Consider the following 25,791-nt stretch of genomic DNA (forward strand, 5'->3'; position numbering starts at 1 on the left):
GACAATGTCACAAAGGTATAGAACTCTTATCCAAGAAATTGCATAGGCACTAGGATAAAACAGATTCTGTTTAGAAAATATACTGGCCAACAAGAGAGAGAGATGACTCTTACAAAAATGTTGTACTCACATCTTTAAAGACCTCTCTGAGATCTTTAAGATCACTAAAATTATCCAGGAAACAAGCAAGAAATCACCAAGTTAGGTAATTAGGATAATTTCCTCCATATTGGGCTCTGTGGGCTCTTTGGATTAGGTATGGAATTTGTTCTTTTGGCTAAATCTGAGTACTAGTCTTTGATTCTGGCCTAGAAGCAGATTAGAAATCCTGATCATAATACTTTTCTTAGTATTGTCTACCCTGCAGTATTCAAATGTATAATCTAGTCCCAAGTGCTGTAATGCCACCATTTTCTTATCAACTGGTCAAATAATCTTCCAAATAAAAGAATATGAAAATACAACACTTTCAGAGGTTGAACTGACTTTCATATACACACAATCATGATACACCCAACAGCTGTGTCCATTTGTATAATTTTGCTCCCAAGAAGATATGTTCTATCCTTCAAGTAAGGCTGAAAAATGATCAAAAAGGTGGTGGAAGAATCCAAGAAGTAAAACCAACATAATTCCTTGGGTTACATAAAATTGAGAAAAACATACTTCCTAGGACCTATCTTAGCATTCCATGAACTATCAGGGCCCATGGGATTAAGTTTTAGTTACCGAGGGTTTTCTTTTTTTAGCAGTTCTAACTATTTGTAAGGATTAATATTTTCTGACTTTTATTCTTTATTAAAGATCTTCCAAAGAGGAAAATTCACTTATTTTCAAAATAGAATAAATCTCATTCTACCTTACAGTTACATAGGGTTCTACTGAATCCTTTTATAGAAATAAGATATACAATGTGATACCAGTCATCTATTTTTTCCTTTAAGGATAAAGGAATAATGTTCCCTTGGGACATTTTTCTGTTTTATCTTCTGAAAAGCTACTTTATCATTACATCAATTATACCCTAGTATGCAAAAAGGAAAGATTAAAATAAGAAAGTGGAAGAATGCTGGCATCACTCAGAAAAGATGATACAGTAGTAATATAAGTCATTACACTGCTCTTCAGTTTTCCCAATGTGTTGCTCAAAGGATTGCATCCATCATCTTTGTTTTTTTTTTTTTTTTCATTTATTTATGGGCAGCCCGGGTGGCTCAGTGGTTTGGCACCGCCTTCAGCCCAGGGGGTGATCCAGAAGACCTGGGATGGAGTCCCATATCGGGTACCCTGCATGGAGCCTGCTTCTCCCTCTGCCTGTGTCTCTGCCTCTCTCTCTCTCTCCCTCTCTGTCTCTGTCTCTCATGAATAAATAAATAAAACCTTTTAAAAAATTATTTATTTTAAAGAGAGAGAGGGGATGCTGGGGGCAGAGGAAGAGGGAGAGAGAATACTAAGTAGACTCCTTGCTGAGAGAAGGGCCCAACACAGGGCTCAATCCCATGACCCTGAGATCAGGACCTGAATTGAAATCAAGAGTCAGACGCTTAACTGACTGAGCTACCTGGCTCTCCCATCCATCATCCTTTTTTTTTTCCCCATCCATCATCCTTTAAGGCCTCAAAGAAGTTTGCAGACATCAATTTTGTGCCTTAAAAAAAATTAGCTTTTATTGAACACAGTTAAGAATTCAAAATTTTTCATTTTCTACCCATTATGGCAAAGATAAGCAAAGTGACAAAGAAAGGCATTTCATAAATATCAAAGAAATCAGAAGATGAGTACAAAGTGAAAGGAAGCAGAGCTCTAGAGCAGCCTGTCCAGTATGGGAGCCACTAGTTATGTTACTAGACTAAATTGAGATGTGCTGTGAATGTAACATGCACACCAGGTTTTGAAGACGTTGAGCAAAGAGAAATGTAAACGATCTATTAGTAATTTTATAGTGATCGTACATAAAAACTGACCATATTTGGGATATATTGAAATAAAATGCATTATTAATATTACCATTTTCTTTTAAAATTCACCACTAGGAGATTCTAAATTACATATGTGACTTGTATTACATTTCTATTGGATAGGGCTGTTCTAGATCACAAAATGGTAAGTAGTGTACTATCTTACTGATATTGCTTATGTTTAAAAAGACCACTGAAAGACAAGTTGCCAATGGACTGAGAAAATAGAAAAAGCCACCAGGAGGCCAATTCTGTAGTGCAAACTGGGGATGATGGTGGTTTGGATTAAAATGTTAATGGTGGAAAGTGCTGAGAAAGTGTAATACTCATAATATATTTTGAACATAGACCTAACTTGCTGGTGTTCTTGGTATGTGTGATATTCCGAATAGTCAAAGCCAAGATCACCAAAGGCAAGTCTTAGTCTGAATATTCATTTGAGCCTAAGATGATCCTCTTATAGGCATTGCAGGTTAAAAAAAAAAGATTTTCTTTTTATGGTTATAACGAATAATTTTTTTTAATGTTATTTATTTATTCATGAGAGACACAGAGAGAGAGAGGCAGAGACACAGGCAGAAGGAGAAGCAGACTCCACACATGGAGCCCGATGCGGAACTCGATCCTGGGACTCCAGGATCACACCCTGAGCCAAAGGTAGACGCTCAACCACTGAGCCACCCAGGCGTCCCACGAATAATGTTCTTATTCTTAGTATATTCTTAAGTATTTAGGGATAAATGTTATAACTTGTGCAACTTACTTAAATGGTACAGCAAAACTTTTTATACAGATACAGAACAAAGTAGCAAAATATTAAAAATCAGTGAATCTATGTGATGGTTTTAAGGATTGCAACATTACTCTATCAACTTGTGTGCTTTTTAATTCAGCTGGCAAAATACGGAAACAAAGCAAAACAAAACAGACTTTTAAGAATGGTATATGTCCATACTAATGTCCATACTAAGATACATTTTAAATTCCCTCTCCCTCTCCCTCTGTCCCCAGCCCTCACTCCTTCTCTCTCTAATAAAAAATAGATAGATAGATAAATAGATAGATAGATAAATAAATAAATAAATAAATATATAAATAAATAAGATGATGGATGGGGCAGCCCGGGTGGCTCAGCGGTTTAGCACTGCCTTCAGTCCAGGGCGTGATCCTGGAGACCCATGATCCTGGAAACCCGGGATCAAGTCCCACGTTGGGCTCCCTGCATGAAGCCTGCTTCTCCCTCTTCCTGTTTCTCCCTCTGCCTCTCTCTCTCTCTCTCTGTCTCTCATGAATAAATAAATAAAATCTTTAAAATAAAAAAGATGATGGATGCAATCCTTTGAGCAACACATCGAGAAAACTAAAAGACAATGTATTAATGACTTATTTTACTACTGTATCATCTTTCTGGGCAATGCCAGCATTCTTCCACTTTCTCATTTTAATCCTTTTTGGCATTCTAGGATATAACTGATGTAATGATAAAATAGCTTTTCAGAAGATAAAAGTACAAAAATGTCCCAAGGGAACATTATTTTTTTATTCTTGAAGGAAAAATAGATGACTGGTATCCCATTTTTTTAGTTCTATAAAAGGATTCAGTAGAACCATATGTAATGTATGGAGATATACCATTAAAAACAGTATGATTTATTTAAAAAAGCAAAACAAAAAATTCCTCAAAGTAACGTAAGATTAGATGCAAAGTGTATAGGGTTAAATAGTGTTTCCTCCTCCGTCTGACTGTGAGGAAATAGGGTTTTGTATTAACTAATATGAGGTCATTTTGGGTTAGTGTGAACACTAAGTCTAAAATGACTGGTGCCCTTAGCTGAAAGAAGAGGACACAAAGAAAGAGACACAAAGGAGAACACACTGTGACCACGGAGGCAGAGATAGGTGTGATGTAGCTGTAAGTCAAAGAATGCCTAGACTATCAGCAAACACCAGAAGCTACAAAGAGACAAAAAAAGGATCCTCCGCTGGAACCTTCAGAGAGAGCATGCCCTTGACTTCTTGAGTTCAAACTTCTGGCTTTGAGAATTATTAGGCAGTAGATCTCCATTGCCTGAAGCCACCAAATTTGTGGTAATTTGTTACAGCAAAACTAGTTTACAAGTTTATGGTGATTTATTATGGCAAAAACTAATACACAAAGGTAAGTACATAATAAAGAAAAGAGCTTTGAAATAGGTGTTAAGCTTTTCTTCATGTAATTTCCGTTTCTGATTAAACATTAAAATCAACTCTAAGCAAATGCTGAATAATTGTAGGAATAAGTAGAGAGGTAATGTCAATTTCAATAAAAAATAGGTGGGAGGAGTACCTGGGTGGCTCAGCTGTTGGGCATCTGCCTTTGGCTTGGGTCATGATCCCAGGGTCCTAGGATTGACCCCTGCAGGGAACCCGATTCTCCCTCTGCCCAAGTCTCTGCCTCTCTCTGTGTCTCCCATGAATAAATGAATAAAAATCTTAAAAAAAAAAAAAAAAAGGTGGGAGCCCACCTAACTGTATAACACAGAATTGAAACTAAATAAAAATTTTAAATATAACATAAAATATAATAGTCTGAAAAAAATTATATATTTCAAACATGAACTTTTTTTAATTTAAATTTTACTTAGTCAACATACAGTGCAATATTGGTTTCTGAAGTAGAATTCAGTGATTCATCACTTACATACAGCACCCAGTGCTCATCACAAGTGTCCTTAATCCCCATCACCCATCTAGCCCATCCCCCACCCACCTCTTTTCATCAACCCTAAGTTTGTTCTCTACAGTTAAGAGTCTTTTATAGTTTGTTTCCCTCTCTCCTTTATCCCCCTTCCCATCAAGTGTGAACATTTTCTATCAGAACTTACATCAGCTTTTTAAAAAAGAAGCCAAATTTCTTTTTGTTTTTTAAATGAAAAAGAATTAGTGCTTGTTCCTAACTATAGGACTTTCAACCATAGAACTGTATCTGAAATGTTGCAAAAGACCTTCATTTTATCAAAAAGTACACACATATATCTCTTTCTTCCTGCCTTCTCTTCACTGCTAGGATGCTGCATTTTCTTCCAGGACATTCCTCCTTCCCAGCCATTTTTGGGCCATCTCTCCCCAGCAGACTCCAGCATCTACATCTCTTGCCCTCACTTTCATCTCCGTACCCTACTAGAGTTGCTCTTCACTAAGTTGTGAATGCCATTTAATTACATATTCTAGCTCACATATTAAGACCAGATTCCATTATGTGTTTTTCTAAGTAAAAAAGGACACAGAGGCTACCAAGAAGAGGCTCCCATTAGCCAAATATGAAACAATTTTAATATCAAAATGATAGTAGAAAATTACAACTAACTGAATACAGTAGGAATACCTGGGCCATGCTGTACAAATAAGTGAAACATTGTTCAAACTGAGGAACAATCTGCAAAAGAGACATACTCATCAAAAATGCCAAGGTCATAAAAGGCAAAGAGAGACCAAAGAGTTCTTTCAAATTTCATTCTGCTAAATGAAATTCACCATTTTGTCTTGAATGCTGGGTTGAATTTTATATTTTTTCTATAAAGGATATCATTGAGACAATTGATAACAGTTGATTAAAGTCTGTAGATAGGGACACCTGGGTGGCTCAGCAGTTCACCATCTGTCTTTGGCTCAGGGAGTAATCCTGGAGTCCTGGGATCGAGTCCCCCATCGGGCGCTTTGTGTGGAGCCTATTTCTCCCTCTGCCTGTGTCTCTGCCTCTCTCTCTCTGTCTGTCATGAATAAATAAATAAAATCTTTTTTAAAAAAGTCTGTAAATTAAACAAAGGTTATTTTATCAAAGTTTTGTTGTTTTTTTTTTTTAAGAAATATTTGACTGAGCAAGATAGCAAGAGAGAGCACATGGGTGGGGGGCAAGGAGAGGGAGAAGCAGGCTCACTGCTGGGCAGGGAGCCCAATGTGGGGCTTAATTCCAAGGCCCTGGGATCACCACCTGCATCAAAGGCAGACACTTAACTGACAGAGCCACTCAGGTGCCCATATATCAAAGTTTGATTTTGATAATCATGCCACAGTTATAAGGAGAATGAACTTGTTCTCAAGAAATACACACTGAGGAGTGCCTAGTGGCTCAGTTGGTTAGGAATCTGGCTCTTGTTTTTGGCTCAGGTCATGATTTCAGGGTCGTTAGATAGAGCCTGTGTCTGGCTCTGCACTCAGTGGGGAGTCTGCTTGGGATTCTCTCTCTCCCTCTCCTTCTGCCCATGCCCCTGTTGGTGTGCTCTCTCTCTCTCTCTCTGTCTAAAATAAATGAAATAAAAGAAAAGAAAGAAAAAAGAAATACACACTGAAACATTTACGGTAAAGTCATTTCAAGGAAAAGGGTCAAAATGAGAAATGACAAAAAGCAATATATAAAATACTATCATTCTGAGTAAAGGTTACATGTATGTTCTGTACTATTCTCACAAGTTTTCTGCTTAGGAATCATTTAAAAATAAAGAGTTATATAAAATCCATCAATTGGGCAGCCCAGGTGGCTCAGTGGTTTAGTGCTGCCTTTGGCCCAGGGTGGAATCCTGGAGACCTGGGATCGAGTTCCATTGGGCTCCCTGCGTGGAGCCTGCTTCTCCCTCTGCTGTGTTTCTGCCTCTCTCTCTTTCTCTGTGTCTCTCATTAATAAATAAAATATTTTTAAAAATCCATCAATTAAGAACCTTGTACCGGGATCCCTGGGTGGCGCAGCAGTTTGGCGCCTGCCTTTGGCCCAGGGCGCGATCCTGGAGACCCGGGATCGAATCCCACATCGGGCTCCCAGTGCATGGAGCCTGCTTCTCCCTCTGCCTGTGTCTCTGCCTCTCTCTCTCTCTCTCTCTCTCTTTGTGACTATCATAAATAAATAAATAAAATTTAAAAAAAAAGATAAAAAAAAAGAACCTTGTACCTATTTGTTTAAATTAATACATTTCTGCTTAAAGGGGAATATACAAATGCAGAATGGCACAGTGATGATTTTTTTAAGATGTCTTTTTTTTAGATTTATTTATTTATTTATTCATGAGAGAGAAAGGCAGAGACGCAGGCAGAGGGAGAAGGAGAAGCAGGCTCTATGCAAGGAGACCCGATGTGGGACTCAATCCCTGGACCCCAGGATCACGCCCTGAGCCAAACATAGACGCTGAACCACTGAGCCAGCCACTCAGGCGTCCCTGGCACAGTGATTATTAAAGATAAGCCAGACTCTGTCTACATTCTAGTTCTAAGAACAAGCTCTGTAATTAGAAAAATTTCTTAATCATCCCAAACCTTAGTTTCCTCAAATATAAAATACTGATAGCAATTTGAAAACATCTCACAATGTTGCTCTGAGAATCCATAAGGCAATACATGTAAAATAACGAACACCAATTAGAAAGGGAGACCTCATAACAAAGCAGTAATTGTTTGCACTGTTTCAAACAGGAGGTATCAAGCAGGTATCGAGATGGTGCTTAACGACAATATCTACGTAGTTTAAAAATCCCAATATTTCAAGGAAGAACAACTTACACAGGCCATGCTTTTAGAAATGTAAGAACTGATCAGTCTTCCTGGGGGTCCCACTACCAGAGAAGCTCAAACTCTAGAAAATCCAGAGTTGAGAGAAGAAAAGGTAGGTTTAGTGTTCCCAATAACTGCAGCCAATAAATCTTCCTGTCCCCCCATTTCAGCTTCCAAATTATACTATAACCACCCTCACATAAAATTTTGGAGAACAGAGAGATTCTGGATAAATCCAAACCCCAGTGAACCAAGCTGCACACAGCTGGATACAGAACAGCGCTTCCTTCAGTGAAGCCAGAATTAGTTCAGGAGGAAGTTTCCTGGCTTGGCCTTCATTTTGGGGAGGCTGAGCTGGATCTAATAATGGCCTGTACAGTTCTACTTTGAACAGATTCTCCTGCCTACATTCCTATATTCTCTCTTTATCTTTTTTTTTTTAAGTTGGAACTTTTATTATTGAAGAATAGTTCATATTAGTTTCAGTTTCAGGTGTACAACACGGTGACTTGACATATATAAACATTATGAAACAATCATCCCAATAAATCTATTTATCACCTGCCACCATACAAAGTTATTATCATATCATTGACTATAATCCCTATGCTGTACTTCGTATCTGTGACTTGCTTATTTTACTGGAGGTTAATCCCTCTCACTCATTTTGCCCACCCCATCCCCCTCCCCTCTGACCACTGCCAATTTATTCTCTGTATTTTTGAGTCTGTTTGTTTTGTTTGCTCGATTGTTTTGGTTTTCATATTCAACATATAACTGAAATCATATGGTATTTGTCTTCCTCTGACTTATTTTACCTGGCATAATATCCTATAGGTCAGTCCATGTTGTCACAAATGGCAAGATTTTATTCTTTTTCATGGATGAATTATATTCTACTGTATGGATACATGTGCTACATCTTCTTTATCCATTCATCTATTGATGGATGCTTCCAAATGTTAGCTATTGTAAATAATGCTACAATGAACATAGGGGTGCAGCTATCTTTTCAAATTTGTGCTTTTGTTTTCTTTGGGTAAATACCCAAAGTGGAATTGCTGAATTTTAAGGTAGTTCTATTTTTACCTTTTTGAGAAACCTCCATACCTTTCCACAACGGCTACACCAGTCTGCATTCCTACCAACTGTGCGTGAGGATTCCCTTTTTCTCTACATCCTCACCAATACTTGTTATCTCTTGTCTCTTTGATAATAGCCATTCTAACAGTGTGAGGTAATATCTCACTGTGGTTTTGATTTGCATTTTCCTGATGATAAGTGATACTGAGCATCTTTTCATGTGTCATTAGCCATCTGTATGTCTTGTTTGGAAAAATGCTTATTCAGGTCTTCTGTCCATTTTAAAATCATTCCTTAAGAACGCAACTCTTCTTTTAAAAAATAGCAGGAGTCTCTGACGTTTAAATTTCCCTCTCTATAGAAATTAAAGAGAGGCACTATTCTGTAATAAGATGCAAAACTGAAATAACAAAGGTTGAATCTGGGCAGCCAGGGTGGCTCAGCAGTTTAGTGCCGCCTTCAGCCCAGGATGTGACCCTGGAGTCCCGGGATCAAGTCCCACATCGGGCTCCCTGCATGGAGCCTGCTTCTCCCTCTGCCTGTGTGTCTCTGCCTGTCTCTCTCTCTCTCTCTCTCTCTGTATCCCTCATGAATAAATAAATAAAATCTTATTTTAAAAAAGGTTGAATCCTGTTCTTTCTGTGCAATTTGGAGATCAGTGCACATGTTTATAACTGTTATCATCTTATTGTCTTTTCTTATATAAATTTGTCACTGGAAGAGTAATTTGTACAAGAGATCCTTAGAAGTCCTTTTATCTGCACCCATCATTTTTTATGACATTGCTGTAATCCCCAAAGGTGTAAACTGACAAGGTTTTTCAAACAAGAGGATCATTGGTGCTCCCCTGTTCTTCCTGCTGCATGCAGAGAATAATGAGTCCTATAGATTCCCTTTTTAAATCTAAGAGTTGAGGAATCTTTGCTACTTTAATCAATTAGTGTGACTCTATTCTGCAGATACAATAAAATCCTGTATATCTGCTAACAAAAATGGGGAGAGGGGAGTGCACACCAAAATATTAATATTATGTCTGTGTTTAGGACACATGCATTGGTTTCCTCTACTCGCATACTCATAGTGCTTCTGACACCAAATATGCATTAAAAAAAACACACACACAAACAATTCTCTGACACCAGCTGGATGCCCTATAATTCAATTCAGCTCTAAGCTTTGACACTATCTACCTGGAGCTGGCATCAAATCCCATAAGTTAAGGGCTCAGTAGAAGACTGCCCCATTTCAGATACCAATCACAAGTCCCAGGTTGTCACCTGTACTTCCAACCAAATGGCTATAAATTGAGGTTCCCACAACCCCCTCCTCAGGTTCAAAAATTTGCTAGAACAGCTCATACAACTCAGGGAAACACTTAAGTTTATCAGTTTATTATACGTTAAGGGATATGATAAAGTATACAGCTGAACAGCCAGATGAAGAGATACATAGGGCAAGGTCTAGAAGAGTTCCAAGCACAGGAGCTTCTGAGGAGTTATGGAAGTTCTCTAGAACCTGTACTTTAGAGATTCTTATGAAGGTTTCACCATGTAGGCAAGATTGCTTATCAACTCATTTTCCAGTCCCTCTCTCCTGCCCCTGCCCCAAGAATGAGAGCTAGAGCTGAAGGTTCAAGCTTCTAATCATGGTTTGGTCTTCCTAGTCACCAAGCGCCATCCAAGAACCTGAGTCACCTCTTTAGAACAAAAGATGCTCCTATCATCCAGGAAATTCTAAGAGACTTAGGAGCTCTGTGTCAGATACTCCTATTACTCAGGAAAATCACAAGGATTTTAGGAGCTCTGTGTCAGGAACCCAGGTTAAAGACCAAATATTAGTAGGAACCAGGGGCAGATATATATATATATTATCACACAGTCTAATAGAGTTATGGGTAACCTTTTTCTTTTTTTAATTTTAACTTTTTCCATCAATTCTTTAGATTATTGATTTTTTGGAGGAGAGGACAAGTCTGAACTAATTCTACCTTCAAAATTCATTTTTATTTATTTTTTAAAAAAGATTTATTTATTCATGAGAGACACACACACAGAGAGAGAGAGAGAGAGAGAGGCAGAGACACAGGCAGAGGGAGAAGCAGGCTCCATGCAGGGAGCCCGACATGGGACTCGATCCCAGGACTCCAGGATCACGCCCTGGGCCAAAGGCAGGCACCAAACCGCTGAGCCACCCAAGGATCAGACCTTTAGAACTTAATATGAAGATTTTTACCATAATTTTACAATATTAAAACAGTTATTGGTAACAGATACATTTTGGCCATTAATAAAACCAAGACCAAAAAGCATCATTGGGGGGGATCCCTGGGTGGCTCAGCGGTTTGGCGCCTGCCTTTGGCCCAGGGCGCAATCCTGGAGTCCCAGGATCGAGTCCAACGTTGGGCTCCTGGCATGGAGCCTGCTTCTCCCTCCTCCTGTGTCTCTGCCTCTTTCTCTCTCTATCATAAATAAAAATAAATAAATAAATCTTTAAAAAAAAAAAAAGCATCATTAGGGAAAAGCAGTACTTGGACATCTTTAATTGTAGCTTACCAATATAATTAGATCTAGTCAAACCAAGACTCTTTTCTGAAAGACATAATTCAGGTTAAGTGGCCACCGCAGACTGAATGAGAATATGAATGCAAAGTTGAGAGAACAGCCTTGGGTACACAAGGAATACTCCATAAATGTGGCCAAATACCTCTTCTCCTTCACTAACTAATTAAAATACATACCCGTCCTTGCAAAATATCTTACAAAACCATACAATAGCAAGTGAGATTCATATATAATTTTTAAAAAGATTTTATCTGTTTATTCATGAGAGACAGAGAGAGAGAGAGAGGGAGAAGCAGGCTCCATACAGGGAGCCTGATGCGGGACTCGATTCCGGGTCTCCAAGATCAGGCTCTGGACTGAAGGCAGCGCTAAACCACTGAGCCACCAGGGCTGCCCAATATTCATATATAATTTAAGATTTTCCTGAATACCACCATCCATAACTGTGTACGTAGTTTAAAACTACTTCACACATTTTTTTTTCTTGTGACTGATCTTTTATAAACATATTTTGGTTAGTTGCATAATATTCCATCACATGAATGTAGACTGAGGTACTTAACCTTTATACAATATTGAATTCTAATTTTGTGCAAGATCATTCCCAACTATTAAAGTCTTGCTTGCACACCAACGGTTTTAAATATTTTTATTATATATACCACCTTTGTTAATTGAATAAGTCACAATGTTTCTCTATAGAAAAATACACATAAAAACTATTACTCTGTATGCAATTATAAGTGGTTTGTGGTCACTTGGAAGTCTTCAGTTTAATAATTTGTTTAAAAAAAAAATAATTTGTTTTTAACAACTTAAGCTTATTTCTATTGCTACTGAACTCTGAAAGGAATGACCCAGCATCACCAAATGAACAGTTAATACTTCCTGAGCACTCATTATGTTCAGACCTTGTTTTAAGAGACTTTACATACACTAATACTTCTTATCCTTATTTTATCCCGATGAAGCAAAAACTATTGCTACCCCCATTTAAAAAATTAGAAAAAGGAGAGTGCAGAGTAAGGAAATAATCAACAAAACCAAAAGGCAATCTACAGAATAGGAGAAGATATTTGCAAATGACACATCAGATAGGGGCTTGTATCCAAAAATCTATAAAGAACTACTCAAACTTCACACCAAAAGAACAAATAATCCAGTCAAGTAGTAGGCAGAAGACGTGAACAGGCATTTCTCCAAAGAAGACCTACACAAGGCCAACAGACTCATGAAAAAACTGTTCAACATCACTTGACATCTGGGAAATACAAATCAAAACCACAATGAGATACCACCTCACACCAGTCAGAACTGCTAAAATCAACAAGTCAGAAAACAACAGATGCTGGTGAGGATGCAGAGAAAGGAACCCTGGTTCCGCACATGGGAATGCAAGCTGGTGCAGCCACTCTGGAAAACAGTATAGAGGCTCTTCAAAGAGTTGAAAATAGAGCTACCCCTACGACCAAGCAATTGTACTACTAGGTATTTACTCCCAAAGACACAAATGTAGTGATCCAAAGGGGCACCTGCAACCCCATGCTTATAGCAGATATGTCCACAATAACCAAACTATGGAAAGAGCCCAGAAGCCCATTGCCAGATGAATGGTTAAAGAAGATATATATACACAATGGACTACTACTCAGCCAAAAAATATGAAATCTTGCCATTTGCAACAATGTGGATGGACTAGAGGGTATTATACTATGTGAAACAAATCAATCAGAGAAAAACAATTATCATATGATCTCACTCATATGTGGAATTTAAGAAACAGGATCGTGGGGGAAAAGGAAAAAATAAAATAATACAAAATCAGAGAGGGAGACAAACTATAAGAGACTCTTAATCACAGGAAACAAAAGGAGTGTCACTGGTGGGGAGGCAGATGGGGGGACAAGGTAATTGGCTGATGAACATTAAAGGAAGGCATGGGATGTAATGAGCCCTGGGTATCATGTAAGACTAATGAATCACTGACCTCTGCCTCTGAAACCAATAGTACACTATATGTTAATTTAATCTAACTAAAATTTAAAATAAAATTAAAAAGGGGATGTGCAGAGTATGTAGATTGTAAACATTTAGTAGTGGCAAAGCCTGGATTCAAAGCCACATATTTAAGACTCAGAACTCCTATTCTTCAACAGCAGTGTGGTAATACTGCCCCTCACTGTTCAACGACATGTGTAAACAGACTCTGCTGTCAAATCTGAAACAAGGCCTAACAAATAACATGAAATTTAAAAACTAAAATAGGAAAAACTGAGTACAGGACACATGTTGGACCCTGGCTCACGGGTGCCAACGTGTCCCGGTGGACGCCCCAGAGACTCAGACCCCAGACAGGCAGATGCAACAAGCAAGAGGGTTTATTGGACGTTTGCGCAAACGGGCTCTCCGCCTCAGAGGTGGCAGAGCCCCGACTAGCAATTACAGGCATCTTTTAAAGGCAAAAAACCGCGGGAGTAGCATAGCATTCGGGTTATGACATGATTGATTTCTTTGAAGGTCAACACGACCATGTTCAGGGACTTTTCCAGTCAGGGCGAGGGGGGGAGATAGTTTTCTTATCTCGGAAAAACAGAATGTTTTTGTTGCTTGAATTCATGGGAGGCGCCTGGATGGGCTGCCTCTGGGTTAGGCCTGGTCCCACTCACGGGGGCGGGGGTGTGGGGTTTCTTCACACAGACCTATCGACATGTTCAAACCTACAATCGCGTTCCCACTTCTAAAAGCTTCCCGTAGAAGACGACTGTTATATGCCACCGAAATTATTAAACCAATGCCTATCCTGCTAAACCTGACAATGAAGCCTCAGGAGAGGGTGAATTATCTAGTATAGCAGCATCCAGTATGCCAACCAAATATTAACGCTCATCTTTTTACTCCATCAAAGGCTAAAATACAGCCCAGAGAACAAACATCAGGAGTTGTGTTCCCACAACACATCATCGAAATTCTTAGAAAATGGATCACAAAAAAAAAGGAAAAAAAGAAAGAAAGAAAGAAAGAAAGAAAGAAAGAAAGAAAGAAAGAAAGAAAGAAAGAAAGAAAGAAAGAAAGAAAGAAAGAAAGAAAGAAAGAAAGAAAGAAAGAAAGAAAAGAAAAGGGATTACAGAATAAGATTTAAATTATTTGTTTTGTTTTGTTTTGTTTTTGATTTAAATGATTTGTAATCGGGATCCCTGGGTGGCGCAGTGGTTTGGCGCCTGCCTTTGGCCCGGGGCGCGATCCTGGAGACCCGGGATCGAATCCCACATCAGGCTCCCGGTGCATGGAGCCTGCTTCTCCCTCTGCCTGTGTCTCTGCCTCTCTCTCTCTCTCTCTGTGACTATCATAAATAAATAAAAATTAAAAAAAAAAAGAAAAAAGAAAAAAAAAAACAAATGATTTGTAATCAGCAGCGAGAAATAACAATGAAAACGGTAATGAGAATATTGGGTAAAAAAAGGGGGGGGGGGTGATGACAGGGACTCCATCTGTAAGAACCCTATCATTCCCTGGAAAGAAGATGCAGAGTAGGTCACAGTTACGTGGAGAACTTTGTGCGAAGGAAAACACACGTCCTGGGATCCCCGGGTGGCGCAGCGGTTCGGCGCCTGCCTTTGGCCCAAGGCGTGATCCTGGAGACGCAGGGATCGAATCCCATGTCGGGCTCCCGGTGCATGGAGCCTGCTTCTCCCTCTGCCTGTGTCTCTGCCTCTCTCTCTCTCTCTCTGTGACTATCATAAATAAAAATTTTAAAAAAAAGGAAACGGGATCCCTGGGTGGCGCAGCGGTTTGGCGCCTGCCTTTGGCCCAGGGTGCGATCCTGGAGACCCGGGATCAAATCCCATGTCGGGCTCCCGGTGCATGGAGCCTGCTTCTCCCTCTGCCTGTGTCTCTGCCTCCCTCTCTCTCTGACTGTGTGCCTATCATAAATAAATAAAATAAAATAAAAAGAAAGCACACGTCCTCCTGAACGAAAAGGAAACACCAAGGCCCGCCTAAATCTTAACTTTGAGATATGCAACTTTTAGCTGTTTCTCGTCTTCTGGGTTTTTCTTTTGGAGACTACCACAATTGGAGAGGAGACCTGTGCGGCGACAGCTGTCCTGTGTTTTGGGTTCGGAGTGACTCAGAAAACCACGCTGCAGGGCTCAGCGCCGCCTTCGGCCCGGGGCGTGATCCTGGGGTCCCGGGATCGAGTCCCACGTCGGGCTCCCTGCGTGGAGCCTGCTTCTCCCTCTGCCTGTGTCTCTGCCTCTCTGGGTGTGTCTCTCATGAATAAATAAATAAAATCTTAAAAAAAAATAAAACACCCTGCAGGCCAGATCCACCGCGACCGCAGCCCCCACGCGGGGGGAAGGGAGAGCACGGCGGGTGTCTGCGGTCCGCGCTCTGGGGCGGCCGCGCTTCCCAAAGTGGTGAAGAACCAGGGTGCGCTCTGGGGGGGAAGGTCACGCCGGGCATGTCCCAGCCAGTCCTCTCGCGAGCTTCTCTGGGAGGAACTCAAGGCTCTAACAGGCCCGTCCCCAGGTCAGTTCCCGGCCTTCCCGCTCGGAAGCTCCCGTTCAAAGGCTCCACTTCCGACCCCCTCCCCCCGGGGGCCGTCAGTCTCGGGCAGGCCGGTTGGCTGCGCGGGGAAAGGCGCAGGGACGCGCAGGAACTCGCAGAGGCAGTCGGCCACCCGCGTCGCCCCGCAGCCCCCTCGCCCGGGCCGCACCACCACCGCCCCGCATCCCCGCTGCTGCCGCGCACGCGCGCGCCCCCGCCCACGCCCCGCACTCACTGCCTTCCTCCGCCGGAGTCCGCGCCGCCCCGTGGGCGGGCCTGAGGCCGCAGAGCCCTCCCCTGGAGGCTGACGGGGGACTGTGTCCTCCGGCTTCCCCGTCCGCAGCCGCGCCCACAATCACCAAAAACAGTAGGCGGGGAAAGGCACAGGTCCCCGTTGCCCCGGTGGCCTTTGGGAAATGTAGTCCAAGGCTGAGTCGGCCTCGTCGCAGTTGCCTGTGGGAAATGTAGTCTGAGGCTGTAAAGCCGTAGAACCTACGCGGCCCACGGACCGCCCCTTCCGCGCCCGGAGACTTCTGGGAGTTCCCGTCGGGCCTGGGATTACGCAGGCGCAGGCGTGGCTGAAGGGACGCCCCGACCCGCTTCCGCCAGCTTTAGGGCTGGGCGAGTGTGGTGGGGCGCGAAGCGAGTGAGTACCTGACCCTACCGGGCGAGGCGGGCTTGGCGGCCCGTGAAGCCCCAGAGCAGGGAGCCAACCCGGGGGGGCACTGACCGAACCAGCCGTCCCCAGGCCATAGTAGTGTCATTTCTCGGTTGTGTTACTACTTTCACATAAAAATAGGGGAAAATGGGTGTTTGGAAGTATTTCTTTCTGTAGGGTTTCGTTTCCTATTACAGAAATGTCATTAGGTAGAGCTAAGAGTGGCAACTAATAATAGGAAGACAAACACGTTTGAGGAAAATGTTTCCATCCTCTGACACGGCAGCTTCTTACGAGATGTTTAAATTGTGTACGTTCAAAAAAAAAAAAAAAACAAATAAATTGTGTACGTTCTATTACTGTGTGTTAAGATACGTGAATGCAAGAACCTTAAAAAGGAGAATGTAAGTACTGAAGGACTAATTAAACATACATATTTTTTTTAGTTTAAATTTTTTTACAAAAAGAGAAATAAAGAAAACTGATGGTTATACTGACTTAAAATTATTGTTTCCTTTTTTAAAAAAGTGACATGAAGGACACCTGGGTGGCTCAGGGGTTGAGCGTCTGCCTTTGGCTCAGGGCGTGATCCTGGAGACCCGGGATCAAGTCCCACATCGGGCTCCCTGCATGGAGCCTGCTTCTCCCTCTGCCTATGTCTCTGCCTCTCTCTCTCTCTCTCTCTCTCTCTCTCTCTGTATCTCTCATGAATAAATAAATAAATATATCTTTAAAAAAATAAAAATAAATTAAAAAGTGACATGAAACACAAGTAAAAATATAAACATATATATATTTAAAAGAAATGTTTCTTTCTGTGTCATACATCAGGATATTTCTACTCTTTCTTCTTCCTCTTCCAATAATTCTTGTCTGAACGATCTGTAGGCTTTGTGACATTCCTATCTTATCTTTTTTTTTCTTTTCTTTTCTTTTTTAACGTAGTTGTAAACCTGAATACAGTCAAAATGCACTTCGACTTGCAGATCTGGTCATTTTTTTAAGATTTATTTATTTAGGGGCAGCTGGGTGGGTCAATGGTTGAGCATCTGCCTTCTGCCTGGGGTGTGATCCTGGAGTCCTGGGATCGAGTCCCGTGTCCAGATTCTTGCATGGAGCCTGCTTCTCCCGTACCTGTCTCTCTCTCTCTCTCTCTCTCTTCTCTCTCTCTGTATCTCTCATGAATAAATAAATAAAATCTTTTTTTTAAAAAGTCACATCTGCTCTTCTCTCTCTTAAAAAAATTATTTATTTTGTTTAAGTATTTTATTTATTTATTTATTTATTCATGATAGAGAGCCAGAGACACAGGCAGAGGGAGAAGCAGGCTCCATGCGGGGAAGCAGATGTGGGACTCGATCCTGGGTCTCCAGCATCACGCCCTAGGCCAAAGGCAGGCACTAAACCGCTGAGCCACCCAGGGATCCCCGATTTATTTATTTTTTTGAGAGAGAGAATGAGTGGGGAAGGGGTAGAGGGAGAGGAAGAGAATCTCAAGCCGACTCCCCTTTAAGCCCATTGCTGAACTGGATCTCACTACCCTGAGATCATGACCTGAGCTGAAATCAAGAATTGGACACTTAACTGACTGAGCCCCCCAGGTACCCTTACGTCTGCCAATTTTAAACACTTTGAAACACATTGAATGTCATCATAAGTTATACCTTTTTATCAGGGAAAATGGCATTAAATCACAGGCCATATCAACTTGTGAAACTGATTGGTTTCCACACAAGCAACATCATGCATTCTTCATCCACTTAGTGAACACTGGCTGGGGTAAGCCCAGTCTGTTCTAATCTTGGGGATAGAGTGGTGAAGGGTAGGTAGCTCATGTTCCAGGGCTAAAGGCAGATCCACAAAAAGGAACTAAATGAGGAAGATGATATTAGTTCTGAAGACAACCAAATAGAAGTAAAGAGATTAAGGAGATGTGGGGTGACTTACATGGGATAATTGGGCAAGATGTCTTTAGGATGGGATGCTAGCACAAGGCAGGGCCGAAGTGAGGGAGCCAAATGGAAATAAATGAATAGAAAGGAGAGGTCCTGACAATGATCATGGCTATAATGAATGTCAACAGGACTACATGTTAGAGAATAAGAGTGTCCACAGGACACGCTAGAGAAGAACCCAGGTCCTATTGCATGTTTACACCCTAAGGGACACAACACTCCTACACACTATCATTACTGAGTATTCTGAAAGCCTCCCTTTTCAAACGTAAATAAATGTCTTATAATGTAGATTCTCTGTCAATAAAAAACCATCTACACTTGCCATGAACAAATGGCAACTACAAAGATAAATCCAGTGAACTTCCCGACTTCCAGACTGCCCAGGGGCCCTCGTGCCCTAGCAGAGAAGCAACAATGCTAAAGTTGCTGCTCTCCCCACCTATGTTCGTGAGGGTTTTCCCTATTCTCCCAGTCCAAGAAGGCTCCACGATTGTCCCAAAGATGAGCCCTCAGAAAAGCTGTCTCCTTGAAAAAGCATGCAGGGCCTTGCTCCCTGGGATTCGGATGCCCTGGACACAAGGGACACACATCACACACGTGTTTTCATCAGGTCCCCACAACCCAGAAGGACTTGTCATGATTTCCTTGCTAGACCAAAGGAAATGGCATCTAAAGGCAATGAGGGGATTTACTTAAGGTTAGAATCAGAAATAGAAACCCTTCCATAAACCCCCTAGATTCAGGCCCCTGGGCAGAAGTGATGGGATCCTTCCAGGATCTCCAAACCCACTAAATGTTTTCGATTGCCCTGTTTCTTATCTTCTGCTTTATTTGGACCAAACTCTAGTCAGGCTTCTCCTTTCCCCTTTGTTTTGAGATAGGGAAGCTGAAGGAACTCTGTTTTAGAAAGGATCGACCTCTGCTATTTTTTCTATTAGGCCCCATTTACTCGTGTTCCATATTTTGCCTCTGAATAAGCCAAAGAAGCTATGTTCCCACTTCAAGGAGGAAGAAAGCCATTCTCTGAGTTTTGTCCTAGGCGCCAAACACCTAATAACATCTAAGAAGAACCAGATCCCATACATGTTCGGGACACTAGCTTCAAACAAACCTCAGTTGACACTGGTATCAACACCCCAACCTTCCGTAACTTACGCACTAATCCCTACTGTTCACTGGACACTTGCCTTTGACCCAACCCTACCTGGATTCCCAAAGGAACACACAGACCTCCAATATAAATCCCTAACCCTAAGCAACCAGGCTCATTCTCCTTTCCTTTCTGAGTCTCCCAGACACTGTCTGCTGTTGTCTCACAAACTAATAAACTCTGCCTTCACTTTGGGTCCTGTTTGATTTCTAACCCATGTGAAGCCAAGGACTCTCTTGGCTGGTCCTATGGGTCATGTCCATCTGGGTCCCCAAGCTTTGAGCAAGCACTAAAGGGCAGCACATGACCCCCTCCTCTCCATCAGCTTATCCAGAGAATTGGCTGAGGATAGCAAGACAACTTTCCTATCAAACTGGCAGTGATCATGCTTCCTCTTGCTGGTCCAACTTCCCCTTAAAAGTTTCTGCTTTTACATGAGAAAATGCTCTGCATCACTGGCCATCAGGGAAATACAAATCAAAACCACAATGAGAGCCCACCTCACATCAGTGATAATGGGGAACATTAACAAGGCAGGAAACCACAAATGTTGGAGAGGATGTGGAGAAAAGGGAACCCTCTTACACTGTTGGTGGGAATGTGAACTGGTGCAGCCACTCTGGAAAACTGTGTGGAGGTTCCTCAAAGAGTTAAAAATAGACCTGCCCTATGACCCAGCAATTGCACTGTTGGGGATTTACCCCAAAGATACAGATGCAGTGAAACGCCGGGACACCTGCACCCCGATGTTTCTAGCAGCAATGTCCACAATAGCCAAACTGTGGAAGGAGCCTCCATGTCCATTGAAAGATGATGGATAAAGAAGCTGTGGTCTATGTATACAGTGGGATATTCCTCAGCCATTAGGAACGACAAATACCCACCATTTGCTTCAACGTGGATGGAACTGGAGGGTATTAGGGTGAGTGAAGTAAGTCAATCGAAGAAGGACAAACATTATATGGTCTCATTCATTTGGGGAATATAAAAAATAGTGAAAGGGAATAAAGGGGAAAGGAGAAAAGATGAGTGGGAAATATCAGAAGGGGAGACAGAACATGAGAGACTCCTAACTCTGGGAAACAAACATGAGGTGGTAGAAAGGGAGGTGGGTGGGGGGTGGGGGTGACTGGGTGACGGCACTGAGGGGGGCACTTGGCGGGATGAGCACTGGGTGTTATGCTATGTTGGCAAATTGAACTCCAAAAAAAAAAGGTTTCTGCTTTTGCTTATCACTCGCTATTAAAAAAAACAAAGGCAGCCTTTTTCTGTAATTGAGATGCTTGCAGATGTCTGAGATCAGAGTTCTCTCAATTGCAATAGTATTTTTGAATAATCTCTCTTTATTGAAGTCTAGATTTGTTTTTATTTGACAGGAACAGGGAGAGGGGAAGAGTCCCAGACGCCACACATGCCCCCTAAGTGGGAGTCTGAGAAGCTGAGGGACGATGCGGGCAGAGTGAGGCAATGAGAGGTGGGCAAATGGGGAGGGGGTGTCTGCGGCCTCACTAGACCTCTTCCTCCCAGCTCTGGGTGGGGTGGGACCTCCACGGATTGCCAGTCTCGGTGACCCCCGAGTGAAATGCACACAAGGGACAGGGTTCCATGCCCAGGGCCCGGAAGACATCTGTCCAGTCCTACTGTCAGGGACACAGAATCTCAGAAAGGCAAAGATGTCCTTGAGGCAGCACTGTTTGCACAAGGGCATGGTGATGGGACTCTTATTGCAGACGCATCCCATCTGGGCTGTGATTGGCCCAATGGCCCATGTCACATAGGATATCCATTGATGTCGTTTTTTCTTTTTCTTTTTTTTAATATTTTATTTATTTATTCATGAGAGACACACAGAGAGAGTCAGAGACATAGGCAGAGGGAGAAGCAGGCTCCCTGCCAGGAACCTGATGCAGGACTAGATCCCAGGACCCCAGGATCATGACCTGAACAGAAAGCAGACAGTTCAACCACTGAGCCGCCCAGGCTGCCTGAGTGATGCAGTGTTTGTGTGGATTCCTGCCAAGCTAGGAGAAAGCTTCTAGCTCCTGGGAAAGGCCAACATGCACCACCACCAGGGTGACTGGGAAACACTGTCTCCAGATTCCAGGGATGGGGACGCTGCTTCTTCTTAAAGGGCCACACCCAGATTTCCGTGGCTTTGTAGGCCACGCCTGACCAACAAATCTCCACCGGGTGACCCGTGCCTTGGATGCATGAGTCCCGAGGGTCTGGGGTGGTCACAGTCTCCACACCAAGTCTCAGTCCTCTCAGGCTATGTGGACCTGGGCAAGCCTTTCCAGCCAATAGGGACCCACATGTAAAGACAATACCTGACTCCAGGCTGTCAGTGCAGTAATAGCAAGGGGGTCCTTAAAGTGTGGTATCTGAATCAGAGGCATCTGCATCACCTAGCAACTTGTAAGAAATCCAAGTTCCTGGGCTCCACCCCAGACCTACTAAATCAGATTCTGGTGGAGCCCAGCACTCTGCTTTACACCCTTAAAGGCTTTTCAATATTAACTCGAGTTCAATTAAAAGTCCAATGGCTTAATGGGAAATGACTATTATTTATTTCATGGCAGGTGACATGAAAAGCCAGGGCCTGGCGCACCACAGTGTGGTTATAGAACTGTTACTATTAGCATTAGCACCACAAGGGTCTTGCATAGCTTCCTGTCATGGGATAAAGCTGAAAGGACCCTTTGCAGAGTCACTGGTGATCTATGTCAAAACATAAAATACAGTGACTCCTGTTTCAGCAAGCAGCTTCATAGGTAATATTTAAATTTTAACTTTACATAAATGCACATTTTTATACCATTTGACAGATTTTTTTTTAAGATTTATTTATTTGTTCATGAGAGACACAGAGAGAGAGAGAGAGAGAGAGGCAGAGACAGAAGCAGGCTCCATGCAGGGAGCCCAATGTGGGACTCCATCCCAGGACTCCAGGATCACGCCCTGAGCCAAAGGCAGATGCTCAACCACTGAGCCACCCGGGCTTGCCAGATTACTTTAAAAAAAAAAAACAAAAAAAACAGCACATGCAGGAGGTTTCATAAACTAAAGATAGACCAATTGCCCAGGGGATGATTCAGGCTACATGATTTAGGCTACATGACTCAACCCTTGGAACATCTGGGTTTATTCCCTCAGGCAAGAGTGGAGAGTGTAGTTGACATGGTTTCATGTTTGTGACATAAGGTGACAGGCTGTTATTCATGCCTTATTCTCAGGAATCAGGATGACACCTGCCCCTGCCTCAGTGTCTAGCCAGTTTCTAAGACAATCCATCAATTTGGTTATCAGATATGCACTTTATTTTTCCTCCAATACGTCCTCTCGACTATGTTCTCTGCTTTCTCTCCTAATGTCTATAGTTTTACAAACTTTAAGAGAGTCTTTCCTTCACCTCCTAATGCCAAAAAGGATTTGAGTAGGGAAAACACACAATAACCTATGTAGCCCACATAAATGAAATATAAATCAGAATGTTAATCCTTTTCCTAATAGCAGTTATGTTTATGATACATCTTTTTAAATGGAGAAAATTATACAAAACGGGACAAGTGCATTTTTTTCTAATTGAACCAAACAGCTGACATCTCCATTTTGGTCTTTCCTACCTCTTGCCTTTGTTCACAAATTTACATAAAATCACATCACACTTTCTCACTGAGGTGATGGTATAATATAGACTGTAGCCTTCTGCTTTTTTCACAAACTTTTAGTTTGAGCCACATGAAAATGCCATTCTTATAAGTCAAAAGAGGTCAAATGTTTGCAATTTAATTTCGTCCAATTTAATAAAGTAAGCACTACTCAATTTAACTCAGTCACCATAATTAGGAAATTTGAGTGTTTACAAATTATTTTGTTTTATAATAAAATAATATTTTACTTATTTTTCTCTTAAGAGCCAGATATCTCAAGAGTTTCCAATTATTTGAAGCTCAAGTAATATATAATACAATAAGTCATCTGCACATACATAGTGTTTTTCTTCTTTGGATTCTTTTTTAAATATATATTAGGCTCAAGTCATACCCGTGTCAATTATATTTCTAATTAAGATGGATCTGTTGCCTATTGCGGGTTGATTGTATATAATTAAGTTCAAACAAAAGTCCATGATTAGATTTAATTGGAAATCCAAAAGATACTAAAAATAATTTATACAAAAAAAAAAAAAAGGTAAAACGGAGCTGGTTGGTTTTGTACCTCCACAACTTAGGCTCTGAGTTAACTTTCACATCTGCTATAATGTACTCATTAGCAAAACTTCATGGACTTAATCAATATTTGGGGTTTAGGGGCACCTGAGTGGCTCAGTTGGTTAAGTGTCTGACTCCTGATTTCAGCCCAGGTCATGATCTCAGGGTCATGAGATCCAGCCCCGCACTGGGCTCTATGTTCAGTCGGGAGTCTGCTTGAGATTCTCTCTCTCTCTTTCTCTCTGCTCCCTCCACCCTGCTCTCACGCGCTCTCTCAAAAAAAAAAAGGGGGGGTTAAAACCCAGCTATAGATGGAGCTACTAAATTTAAATGTTGTAATCCCTATAATCTTAGGGGAATTACAAAATATGATACAGAAAAAAAACACCAAAAACAAAATATGATACAGAGAACAAATAAGTTTGCCTTACCTTAACCACTAGAATTATCACCCTGCTTGAATTTCCTATTTAGCACAATTGCGCTAAAATATTCCACTGTGGGTCTGAATGCTTTGATCTAATGAGTAATAAAATTAAATTACATCATGGCCCTATACATTGGATTGACAAAATGGGACCCCCGGTTAGAATAATTAATATGGCCCCATGGAAGTTACAACAAAGCTTCAAGGATTGCAATTTATTATATAAGACCTACTTAGTAAGGGGTGATTGTCCCCACTGCCTGGCCACTTGACAGCCCAATTTTGCCTTTTCCTAAGCCTGGAAAGAATGAATGGAGCCTTGCAGTCCACTGTGGCAACCTCAATGCTGTGGTCCCATCCATAATACCCAATACTCAATATTATTGAAATTACTGACTCCACCCACTGAGTAGCTGGCAAATATAGGCTATTATTGATTTGGCTTATATGTTCTGTTCAGTGCCTATTTCAATCGCCTCTCAGTTGTAGTCTGCCTTGACTTCTGAAGGGATGCAATACACCTTTACTAGGCTACTGTGGAATATTTCAGCAGCCTTGTCATTGTATACTGTCTTTGCAGGCATAATATATTAACTACATCTACCTTTTTCCAGGAGCGTGGTTATGCCATATTGATGATAACCTCCTAGGAGAACACTTGTTTGACAAACTCACTAGGGACACATCAGTTCAACACCTCTTAGTCCTTCTGGAGTCATGGAAACTACCTATTCCTCATTTACAAATTTTACTTAATCTCATTGATATTATTATTTATAAATTGGTCCACCAAGTTCTCCTTGCTATAGAAATAAGCCAAATCTGCACCCTGTGGCATGTTCCACCTGCAGGTGGGGGTGACCTCCCCTGTCCTCAGTCCCTTGCCAGATGCTATGGTGCTAGAAGAAGACTCTCCCATACACCTTGGCTACTTAGGGAGCCCATGGGATTAATTAAGTGAACTGTAATGGGAGTTTGTATGGCATTGCACTGTTATAAGTGATGGAGCTTAGTGGAATGTTGTTGCTTCCCAGCCCTTAACCAGGATGTCCCTAATAAAGGATAGAATCCCCAAAAGCAGAACAGTTGACCAAACTTTTAGCAATAATCTTAGCACTGAATGCCCTGGCCAACAAATGGCCCCATTTGCATGTTTTTTTTTTAAATATTTTATTTATTCATTCATGAAAGACAGAAACAGAGAGAGAGAGAGAGAGAGAGAGAGAGGCAGAGACACAGGCAGAGGGAGAAGCAGGCTCCATGCAAGGAGCCTGACCTGGGACTCGATCCTGGGACTTCAGGATCACGCCCTGGGCAGAAAGCAGGTGCCAAAACGCTGAGCCACCCAGAGATCCCTCCATTTGCATATTTTTTACACATTTTTGAGTCACTGTCCATGGTCTGTCTAGTCTGGCCAAAGGCATCAACAATTTCTACAAACAAACAAACAAACAAACACAATTTCTTGTCCAAGTTTGCCCCCTTTGGTATAAAGAATTCTGAGAATCTCTGGCTCACAGAGATCTAAGATGTAAATCAAGATAGCAAATGTCTCTACATATAGTAAGGCCACAATACAGTTAATCCTCGAACAACACAGGGCCTAGGGACACTGACCCTCTGCATAGTCGAAAATTCATGTATAACTCTGACTCCCAGACTATCAGCCACCGGGGCTGCCCTACATACTGTATTCTTATAATAAAGTAAGCTGGAGAAAAGG

At 41.7% G+C, this 25,791-nt stretch overlaps 1 long non-coding RNA gene across 1 annotated transcript in view; it reads right to left on the bottom strand.

Annotated features, from left to right (window-relative positions):
* The window catches only part of LOC121484800, a 55,742-nt gene extending 39,753 nt beyond the window's left edge, over window positions 1-15,989 (bottom strand). Inside the window, exon 1 of the long non-coding RNA XR_005986113.1 lies at window positions 15,900-15,989. This is a non-coding gene — a long non-coding RNA (uncharacterized LOC121484800). The remainder of the gene's footprint in view (window positions 1-15,899) is intronic.
* Window positions 15,990-25,791: the final 9,802 nt, after the last annotated feature.

Source organism: Vulpes lagopus, chromosome 2 (assembly GCF_018345385.1).
Source record: "Vulpes lagopus strain Blue_001 chromosome 2, ASM1834538v1, whole genome shotgun sequence".
Classification (NCBI taxonomy): domain Eukaryota; kingdom Metazoa; phylum Chordata; class Mammalia; order Carnivora; family Canidae; genus Vulpes; species Vulpes lagopus.